The sequence below is a fragment of the Balearica regulorum genome, chromosome 2 (genome assembly GCF_011004875.1).
Source record: "Balearica regulorum gibbericeps isolate bBalReg1 chromosome 2, bBalReg1.pri, whole genome shotgun sequence".
In the NCBI taxonomy this organism is placed as follows: Eukaryota; Metazoa; Chordata; class Aves; order Gruiformes; family Gruidae; genus Balearica; species Balearica regulorum.
This window is the reverse complement of record NC_046185.1, coordinates 30,915,685-30,926,486: the sequence shown is the minus strand read 5'-3', so window position 1 is coordinate 30,926,486 and position 10,802 is coordinate 30,915,685.

Genomic DNA, 10,802 nt, shown 5'->3' with positions numbered 1-10,802 from the left:
GGTATAAGGTTTTGCTGATTGTTTTTGACTGGTCTGGTTACCAGTGCTCAAGGACTGGGTGATAAATCTGAGTGCGGCACTAGCTAGTTGAATCCCGATTCTGATGCTGCTTGGGGAAAGTGGGATGAAGAACACCAGAGAAGAAAGACGAATGTATTATACAGTAGGTGTTGCTTTTCTGTTCCCTTACTTCCAGACAACTCTCTAAATCTAGCTCTGCTTCTAGCAATGCTCCCCTTATCCACCCTGACCCTGACAGCAGAAGCAGGGAGCGCCTGCTCTCCCGGTGTCTTCCAGGCAATCAGGCACTGCCCTGCTCACTTCTGTGGCAGGAGCAGGTCCAGCTACACCTCTCCTCACCGAGGACAGACGCATGGACTTTCTGTGGAAGAGTGATAAGTGCGTTTGGTTTTCCTGAAAGAAGCACAAGAAATACCTTTGGAAATGGGTTTGCACGCAAAACAGGTCAAGCAATAGGAAAAGGTCTGTTCAACATAGAGGCAGTATTTCACATCCTCTCCTTAACCTATCCTCAGGTCCACACTGAATTCACCCCTGGAAAATCTAATAGTCTCCACATCCACCCACTTTTGCACAGGCTCTGTGGCATGTCCGTGACCCTAACAATAATTTGTTCTCCTACCACCTCTAAATTGATATCTTCTTTTAGAAACACACTGAACTGGCTCTACCTAGATCTACAGTACTACAATATAGCATCCTGTAATTAGCCCTAGAATGTAAATATTTAAATCTGAGAAGGCAAGCCCCCAAAAATGTCACCTAGAGATACAGTTTTGTGCTTAGGTGGCAAGAGCCTTGGCGGGCTGAGATTTTCCTCATTTGTCTATTGCCGAATGAACCAGTCATGTTTTCAGTTACATATCCCAATAGGCGACACCAGAAGTTACTGCTTTCAGCCTAGGACAAAGTCTCATAGATGTGTAATAATGGTGACAGTATTACTATGGCTATTATCAGCACTTTTCTCCTTCCTGTATATTTTTAAATAAGCAAGCCATTTGGAGTTTAAGGAAGAGAAAAATATATTGCTGACATTGAGAAAAAGAATTGGGGCTTGGATCTCTGCAATATTGTATATCTGACCTCAGGAGAATGTTGGGATTTCTAAGAAGAATTAGCACGTCCGTGCTGTGAGTCTTACCTGAAGGGACTCAGCTTTATGAATGCATCTGAAATTCACGTGCCTGATTTGGAATTCTAGTTTCTAATCTGCAATCAGAATGCTAAATTGCTAAACACTGCTAAAACCCAGCAAACTTAAATCCCTTTGTACATTGATTTTGAACTGGATAAGGATTCTACTTTAAATGATATTTCAGTGTCTGTCTCCCCAAATGTATTATAAACTAATTCAACAAATCTGTCAAGTTGAATTGTCATCATGTTTTAAATACAAATTTGATTGTGTGCCTGTGTGTGTTTTATCAGAAAAAAAACCAAAAACCCACCACAGAATATATTCTAAGTGTAGTTGCTTCTGAAACACTAACACAATTTCAGAACAAAGGTACGTTATGCTCTAGGTGTTTTCTTTCCGTTCAATAAACATAAGTAAAGAGGTCTTCATTAAGAAAGACTATTTTATTCTTGAAAAAGACCTTGACATCCCTTCTAATAGGAATAACCTATAATCATCTATAGCAGGAATAATCCCATTTTGTGTAACTGTAGGATTACAACCAAGTTCATCACAACTGTAGATACTAGAGAATGTGTTTTGTGATACGTCCTGACACCAATACTCAAAATTGTTACTTGTTAAAATAGTGAATGCCAATAAAGTCATTAGAGTACATGTTTTCACAAGCAGTGGTGTTTAATAATAGCTTTGCTGAGTACCACAAATAAAATTAAGCTATTGCTGTTCACATGCTGTTTCAGTAATTTCGAGACTATATTAGCAGACACTGTAACCTTCTTTAGTTAACAGAAAACAATGACTTTGTTGATGGAGTCCTTAATGATTATTATTTAGATAATAGTGGAAGCAGACTATGCAGACCTCTTTAGAAAGGACAGAGCTACAGAAAAGATGTTAGAACTTGCACAAAATTGCTGCTTTCTTCTTTTAATGATAATAACATTTTTTGCAGGGATTAAAACATTTGTAATTTCAGCAGCTGTCTTGCTGAAATGCCCAGGTTAAAGGTAATACCACTTCTCTTCTGCTTTCTTCCCAAATGAGCATCATTATGGGAAAAACAAGAAGTTCAAGTTCTTCTGAAAGCATTACTGAGTTTGTTCACTTTACCCATTGCTTATGTCAGGATAGGCAGGTCACATATACATTGTTATAAATTTGATTCACGATCACAACTGAATAATACTTCAAAGAAGGACAGCAAAAGGCCAGATGCTACAGCTTTGTATGCTACAGGAACATTATGTAGAGCCAGCTGTATCAAATAAATGCAGGGTGTTTTTATAACACTATTGTTCTTCCATATGCTTAGTCCTATATGCACATAGCTGAACAATATACAACTTGAGCATGTGTGACAGCTTATTTATGTGTGTACCAGTTCTAGCCCACTTTCAACAAAAAAGGGGTAGTTTAATCAGGAAACTTCGCAGCTGGAATCCTTAGTTCCATTTTGCTCATGTTCCAACAAGTCTCTGGTTCTAAACTGAGAATCCTAGCAAATATTGACAATATTAAAATTTTACTCTCTTATTTCTCTATAAAAAAAAAACCTATGTGACAGATACTGGTAGGTTCTGAGTGTTCTCCATAATGGCAGAACATCCTATGTTCTTAAAATTTAAGAAGTAAAGTCTTTTGGTGAGTTACAATACCAATAGTAATTATATTAGCATATATTTTTTAGTGAGAAAAGACATCTTCCTCTTACATATTTGTTAAAAAGATAACTACAGGCAAAGTGAGTAGCAGTAAACTGTGACAGCCACAGTCTGAACAGAATACTGTCTTTAGTGCATTAAGTTACTATACCTATGAATATGCGTTCCTTTTTCCTTCTGTTTTCTCAATGAATCCATGTTTAGCAAAATTCCCCAAGGAAAAATCTGAAGCAAAATGTCACAAAATGTAAAAACAGGTAAAAATACTATTAATGAAATTAAAGTCATCATCAGAGTGTAAGCAGATTTCTGTGTTTGTGGAACAATATGAACTTTTCTGTTAACATTTACCACAATATGCAATGAAGGATTTACAATAAACCTGGCCAATTGAAAAGATATGATTATGATTTTAAAATTAATTGTCATTAATTTTAATTAATTTGTTGCCAATCATTTTATACTGTAACAGTCAAATCAGCACATAAAATGACAACAGAGATTTCTAACTCATTTGACATCATATTGTTTGATTGGTGTGAAACTTGTTACTGTAAAATATTGGGTGGCTGGATGTGTCCAGCATATCAAAAGGAAAATGTTCTAAAATTCCAAAACCTTAAAATTGCTACCAGGCCTGTGAATAATCTACAATTGAAATTCAGGGTACCCTTGACAAATTTGAATCTGATTTGAATTGCTAATTATATTTCAATCAGATTCCATTCTAATTTAATTGTTAATGCAAACAAAAAAAATGATTACTTAGAGAAATGCATATTCCAGAGATTAGCTGGTCAAATAAATCCAGTAATATACTTGTATTCATAATCAGTGACACAATACACTGGTATTTAATTTGGCATAGACTTTCTTCACCTCTTTCTCCTTTGTCTAAATATTATCTTTAAGACAGTGGCAGTTAGATGAGAAAGTTTTAGTGTTGTACATTTGATGTGATCTGCCCTATTCTTAGCAAAAAAAGAGTATTGGAGAATATCTATTTGTGTATCCTTGAAAAGAAAGAGCTCTCCTTCCAGCTTCATTTTTGTAGTCATTATCTAAAAGCTGCAGTTCCTGGATTCCTTATCAAAAGTGAGAAATAGCTAAGCAGCTGATTATTAAACTGTGAAGTATACAAGATTCTAAAGAAGGACTCTGCATTTTAGGTAATTGAAACTTTTCAGAATAACAATATTTCACATCAAAATATAACCATTTTAGTGCATGACAATGAAGCACTGGGGGAAGTGGCTTAAAAAAAAAATCTGTTATTTGCAATAATTATTGCCTTAAGGTTTCTGCTCAGGCTTGATGAAAGTAGTCAAAGCAAGAAAGATGTCCATTTTTTTACTAATCCTAATCATTACTATCAGAGAAGAGGCCCAGTTCTGTACTCCTTACTCTGTTCCATTTTTCAAGTGTGTGTGAATTTTCCTGATCGGGAAATCAGCATTTGGCTGGTGTTCTTTAATGACTGCACAGGAGCATAGTTTATCACAAAATGGTCTGTAATGACTAAAGTCATTACATTAACATTTTGCTAATAACTTTAGATATATCACTTCTATTTAATAATTCAAACAAAATGTGCCACATAGTGATATTGTAGAGTCTGCAATTTCAACTTTATCTGCGAGACTGTGGTTTAGGCAACCAGTAGCTTCCAGGAAACACGATGAATATTAATTAAGTTTTCAGCTTGGGCTGAGACTTTAATATGTTCTATGTTTTGGGGTGGTATCAGACTAGTGCATTTATCCTCAATTAGCAGAAATGTCAGATGGTGGATAAAATGAGTATAATCTGATGCTAATAAAAATTTAATAATCCCTTGTTATTATAAAGGATTGTCAGTAGGGAACTGAAATTCACCAATAAGGTTGCTCAGCAAGAAAGTACTTTTGATTAGAGAGAGTGATTTACTTATTATGCAAAATAAAGTTGAGGGTCAGCAGATTAACATACCATTCAAATGCTCCGCTATTCACTTTCAATTCTACAGAAACTTCAAAATCTCACTGGAAATTTAAACATACAAAAATTATATGAAATATGCACACAAAGCAAAACACTTCTTATTTTAAGAACTTTTTTGTGTGTTCGTTTTTTGTTTTAGCAAATATTAGTGTAATCCTTGGGAAGTTTTTAAATGTAGAACATGGCTTCACTTGAGGTATATAATGTGTGATGATATTTTTGTTGAGAAATTGTTCACACTGAGGTCAGCTGCAAAATTTGTATCGACTTATCTGAGGAATGCTGCAAATGAAAGTGTGCCCTTCAAGTAATGCTATTTAAAAATGATATTGGAATGCAGAGTATTTAACTTTGAAATCTACATTTTGAAAATTTTATGATATTTTTATGGTAAAGTTTTATCAGATTTTGATTTTGGCTCAGAGTTATACATGTAACAGAATAGGAACACTGAAGATAATGAAATTTGATCCAATAAAAAATACCTGATAAATAACAATAAATAGAAAATTCTTCAGAACTTCAAGAGCTTTCAATAAACTGTCATGTTATTTTAACTATACAAACAAAAAATTTTGAGATTAAAATATATTGCTTTTATTAAATCCAGTATTATAATTAAATATATTGCCAGAGTAACCTGAAGGAGAGAGATTTAAGATGGTATATTCTAGAACCTAACTTGATCCCTAATTATTCCATTTGGAACTGAACCTACACCTACAATAGAAAAGGACGTCTTTTCAGTAGAGGCATTAACAGATAAAGAATTAGAATGTCCTTAATCAAGGACAACAACTGATTTAAATTTAACAGAAAATACAAGATATAATTTGGTATTAGCATTTTCTTACAGGAATAGTATATAGTTCTGTGTATTCCTAAGTTTTGTCAGTCTTCATTACATGACTCTGTTTTGGTTGTTTATAATTTTGCCAACATGAAGTCATCTGATATTGATTCCTCTGAGAAACAATAGAGAAGTGGTTTGATTGTTGGTACAAATCTAAGGCTTAGGAACTTTGCAAGTGTAGAACATGAATTTACTTTGCACATATTATCTGTGCTTGTCTGTCAGATCTACCCAAGTCTTGGCTTCGACCGAGATAGATAGAGTCAATTTTCTTTCTAGTAGGTGGTATAGTACTGTGTTTTGTATTTAGTATGAGAACAATGTTGGTAACACACTGATGTTTTCAGTTGTTGCTGGGCAGTTGTAGTGTCTACACCAAGTCAAGGACTTTCCAGCTTCTCACGCCCTCCCAGGTGCACAAGAAGCTGGGAGAGCACAGCCAGGACAGCTGACCCAGACTGGCCAAAGGGATATTCCCTGCCATAGAACGTCATGCACCCTGTATATCACTGGGGAAGCTAGCCAGGAGGCAGCTTTGATGCTGAGAAACAGACTGGGCATTGAGTTGTTTTTTTCGCTTCTGCATGTGGTGAGTAATTGCATTTCTGCATCACCTGTATTATTGTTATTTTTGTTATTATTATTACTGTTATTACTGTTATTATTATTCTTTTCCTTTGTTATCCTATTAGTCTATCTTTATCTGAACCCACAAATTTGTTTTTCCATTCTCCTCCCCATCGCCTTCGGGGGAAGGGGTGAGCGAGCAGCTGCATGGTGCTTAGTTACCCGCTGGGGTTAAACCATGACAACCTGATATATGATTCATAGTCTAATAATACTTGTATTTAGAGACAGTGCATTCTTGAAACACTACTTGTCTTTAAAGAATCAATTTTTTTCATTGCTCTGCTTAGTTTCTAGCACTGTTATAAGATTACAGGATCTGCATATAAGATGATAGGATCTTCCTGGAACACAGGAAGTTCCATCTGCATATGAGGAAAAACTTCTTCACTTTGAGGGTGACCGAGCACTGGAACAGGCTCCCCAGAGAGGTTGTGGAGTGTCCTTCTCTGGAGACATTTAAAACTAGCCTGGATGCAATCCTGTGCAACCTGCTCTAAGTGATCCTGCTCTAGCAGGGGGGTTGGACTAGATGATCTCCAGAGGTCCCTTCCAACCCCAGTGAATCTCTGAATCTGTGATCACAGGATGGCACAGGTTGGAAAGGAAGTCAAGAGGTCTCCAGTTCAGCTTCCCCCTTAGGCAGGTCCACCTGTGAGCTCAGATCAGGCTGTTTAGAGCTGTGGCCTGCGAGGGCTGGGAAATCTCCAAGGATGGAGCTGGCACAACCTTGCTGGGAACCTGTGCCCCTGTCCAACCCAGGGGGAAAGGGTCTCCTTATCTCTGTTCTGAACCTCTCTCCTTTCCATTTCATCCTCCTGCTATGCACCCTGTAGGTGTTGGGGAATGCTATGAGTGCCCCTTTCCCTCTCCCCAAGCCATCTCTTTTCCAGGCTGAGTAAGCCCAGCGCCTGCAGCCTCTCCTCACAGGGCAAGTGCTCCAGCCCTCCGAGCATCCCTGTGGCCCTCTGCTGAACCCACTCCAGTTTATCAGTGCCTTTCCTGTCCTGGGGGCTCAAAAGTGGATGCAGTATTTTAGATATGCCCAAATGAATGCAGAGTAAATGGAGATAATCACTTCCCTCAACTGTGTTCACAGAGCCCAGGATATTGTTGGCCTTCACTGCTGCCAGGGCATGCTGCTGCCTCACGTTCGAGGTGCCACCTGTCGGGACACTCACAGCTTTTTCCACAGAGCTCCTTCCCAGAGAGCATAAAATCAAAGAATTAATAAGTGCTGTGTCTGTGATAACAGCTAGTTTAGGTCCAGTCAGGCAATCACTTGTACATTTAGTCAAGTTTATGCACCAGGTAGCCCTATTTCATACGTGGCTAAGTGATATCTAATGTTTCAGTCTAAAGAATAGTGTAGGAGTTTAACAAAAGTGTATGCTGAGCAGCTCGCCCTTCTTGTGTAAAGTATCTTTTTTCCATAATATGCAAATTAGAAGTTTACCTAAAGTGGGAATTTTCGCACAATAAAATTTCTATTAATACACTTCAACCTTACTCATTAATTCTAATGACATTTTAAAAAATCCAAACCTAACTTAAAGAGAAGAGAAAAACAATTAATACAAAAATTAATTTAATATTAAGAAAATTTAAATATTAACTGTAACTCATACACTGGAATTTGTGAACTCAGAACATTTTAATAGAAATTTGCATGGAAGAATAAAGTCTAATACAACCTTCTTCCTTTAAAACATAAGATAAAAAAATAGTGGTTTACCTTTCAAGATTTTTGGTTGGTTGTTGCTGTGTTTTGGTTTTTTTTTAAATCTGAGAACACCTTCTTTATTAGATGGGTAATGACAGTGATGAAATATTTACTAAACCTACACAAATGTTTAGGTTTCATTCTGAAATCGCTGTAGTTCTGTTCCATTTAAAAGATCTTGAAGAAGCTTCTTAACAGTTACTATTCCAAAGCAATGGATTGCTGCTGTACTTACTCTCAGTCAAGAGCCATTTATACACAACAGAAAACTAAACTGTTTAGATGCTTTAAATGTAAAATCTATCGTAGTCACAATGTAAGATAAGAATGAAGGATGCTCCTTACTGGGTAATGCTAAGTATTCATGAAAGAGAGGGGCATTTCATTCTTCCAGTAGACAAAAGATTGCTTACTAATTAGTTACATAAAGGAGACGGCTGCCAGTATATTTAGGGAAACAGCCTCTCTGAAGACAGTTCTTAAATGAGTTAAAGGAGATTCTTTTTTTTTTTTTTTTTCATCCTGAAGGACAAAATATAAAGTATTTGGAAAAAAAACCACAACAAAAAACAAAAACCAAAACAAATAGACCAGATCTTTCAGAAGGCTTTGAAAGGATGACTGGTTACAGGACCTGAAGAGCACCTAGAAGGGAAGAAAAAAAAGCTGAAAACTTGACTGCCAACCTATCAGGAGGGAATAGAAGTGAACTGAGTAGTGCAACATGATGGAAAAAGGTTTAGCATACTTTTTAAAATGTGGGTTTTGCAAGCTTTTATAGCTGTTGTCAGTTTTGAATAGTATGAATTAATACTTGCATTTTAATTTTTATTAGTTTATTCCTCTGTATACTCTTTCCCCCTTTCTATAGGCTTCTACAGTACTCAGACTGGCCGCAAAGAAATACAGATGACATCTTTCTCTCTAACAGTACTCCTCTTTACATGACTCATTTCTTGCTAAAACTATTCTGTCCAACATATCACAATGGCTGATCATGATGATTAACTCAACTATGTTCCAAAAATATCCTTTGATGCAAAAAGTATTAAAGCATCAATCACTCATCCTCTAATTGTGATTTATTAGCCTTCCAGTAACTTCAGTGATTTTGAATTCTTATTTTCTTTTTCTGTCATGAAACAACTGCTGCAGATCTTTCCCTGAAAGAAAATATGTCTAATTTTCTTCTTTATTCAGCAAGTACATATGTTTAATGGCTTCTACTATTAGTATAGCTGGATATCTAAAAATATGATTCTTTAACTTCCTTGGAAGGAATACGAATATAAATTTCCAATGCTCTGTGTCACAGTGGATTTCTGTATTATATAAAGTATGTTTTTAAATGTTTTTCTACATAGAAAGAACGTAGGAAGACTTTATTGGTTTACTTCAGTAGGAATGTTGTGTAAATTCACAGCAGATTCCATTTTGATTTTTCTGTTTGAAATTAATTTTAAAGTGGCGGTTACACTGAAAAAAAACCCTATCTGCTTGTTTAGGCTATTTTAAAGCCGAGTCATGTAAGAGTTCCACCACATACTGTTTCCAAACACTGTTTGACTGACCTACCCCTAAGGAATGATCCGAGTCCCCATGGGAGTAGAGATTAATTTATTGCAATGAATCTGGTGTCTCTGTAGAACTATTCAAATGTGTTAAATGCACTCAAAATGCTTCTATCTTTTACTGCCACTGATCCAAGTTATACACCTGATGAAATATTTTTCTCCATAGTGCTTCAAAACCAATTCTTTCTTTTTTTTCTGAAACTGAAAACAGAAATAGTAAAGACACACAGGGAGCAATTCACTTACCTAAGCACAGGTAGGGAGTGCTATGTGAGATATTTTCAAGTTTCTGAGCTGACCATAGAGGATGAACAGATAAGGCACAAGCCTCCAAAAGATCTGCATGCTTCTGCAGCAGCAGTCAGAGCCCAGCTGTGTACCTTCTAGAGTCTCAAAAGACACTGGGCAGCGATGCTTCCTCAAGTGAATTGAGCCCTCAGTCTTTATGTACTGCAGGTTTTTAGTCTGTGGAAGTAAGAGCATGTGGCGTTAAAGATCAGCAGATGTTTTCAGTTCCCATCTCCTTTAGGAAACAAGAGAACAAAAACTAATGTTCTGAGGATTCAGATACCAGCGCAGAAGTGTTTGTCTGTTATTCGTGAGCCAACAGTATATCAAACTGTCTTTTTTTACTTTATGAGGCTCCCATTTTTTGCCAAGTTTTTAGCTTGGCTTAAGGCATAGATTTCAGCCTCAAGTTAGAGAAGAAACTGATAGGAACTGTTGTATGAGTTGCCAAAAGACATAGCTTTGATCAAACTTGTCTCATTAATTATGTAAAAGATGCTTAAAAGCAAAACTATAATCTAGCTATACTACAGTACTAATCTTTCAAAGATTAAAGGTCTGATCTAATTCACATTGAAGTCAGTTTAAAGGTGCCCACAGAGTTGAAAAGGACTTGAGCAAACTCCTGAGATGATAAGAATAAAATTAATAGCACCTTGTAATAACAAATACATGTTTCCTTTGTTCTACTTGTATTTTAATTGTGACAGCCTTTTTTATAATGCTAATGAAGAGAATGACAAAACATGGAAAGTTGCCTTTCAACTACAGAAAATTTGCTTTGTTAACTGAGAGGGAAAAATATTTTTTTTAGCTTTTATGAAATCCTCTTTTATAAACTGAGTGTGTATGTATATACATATATACACAATTTTTTATTTTTTTTTTAAAAACAATCTGAAAACCCCAACATATATATAAATAAATCATT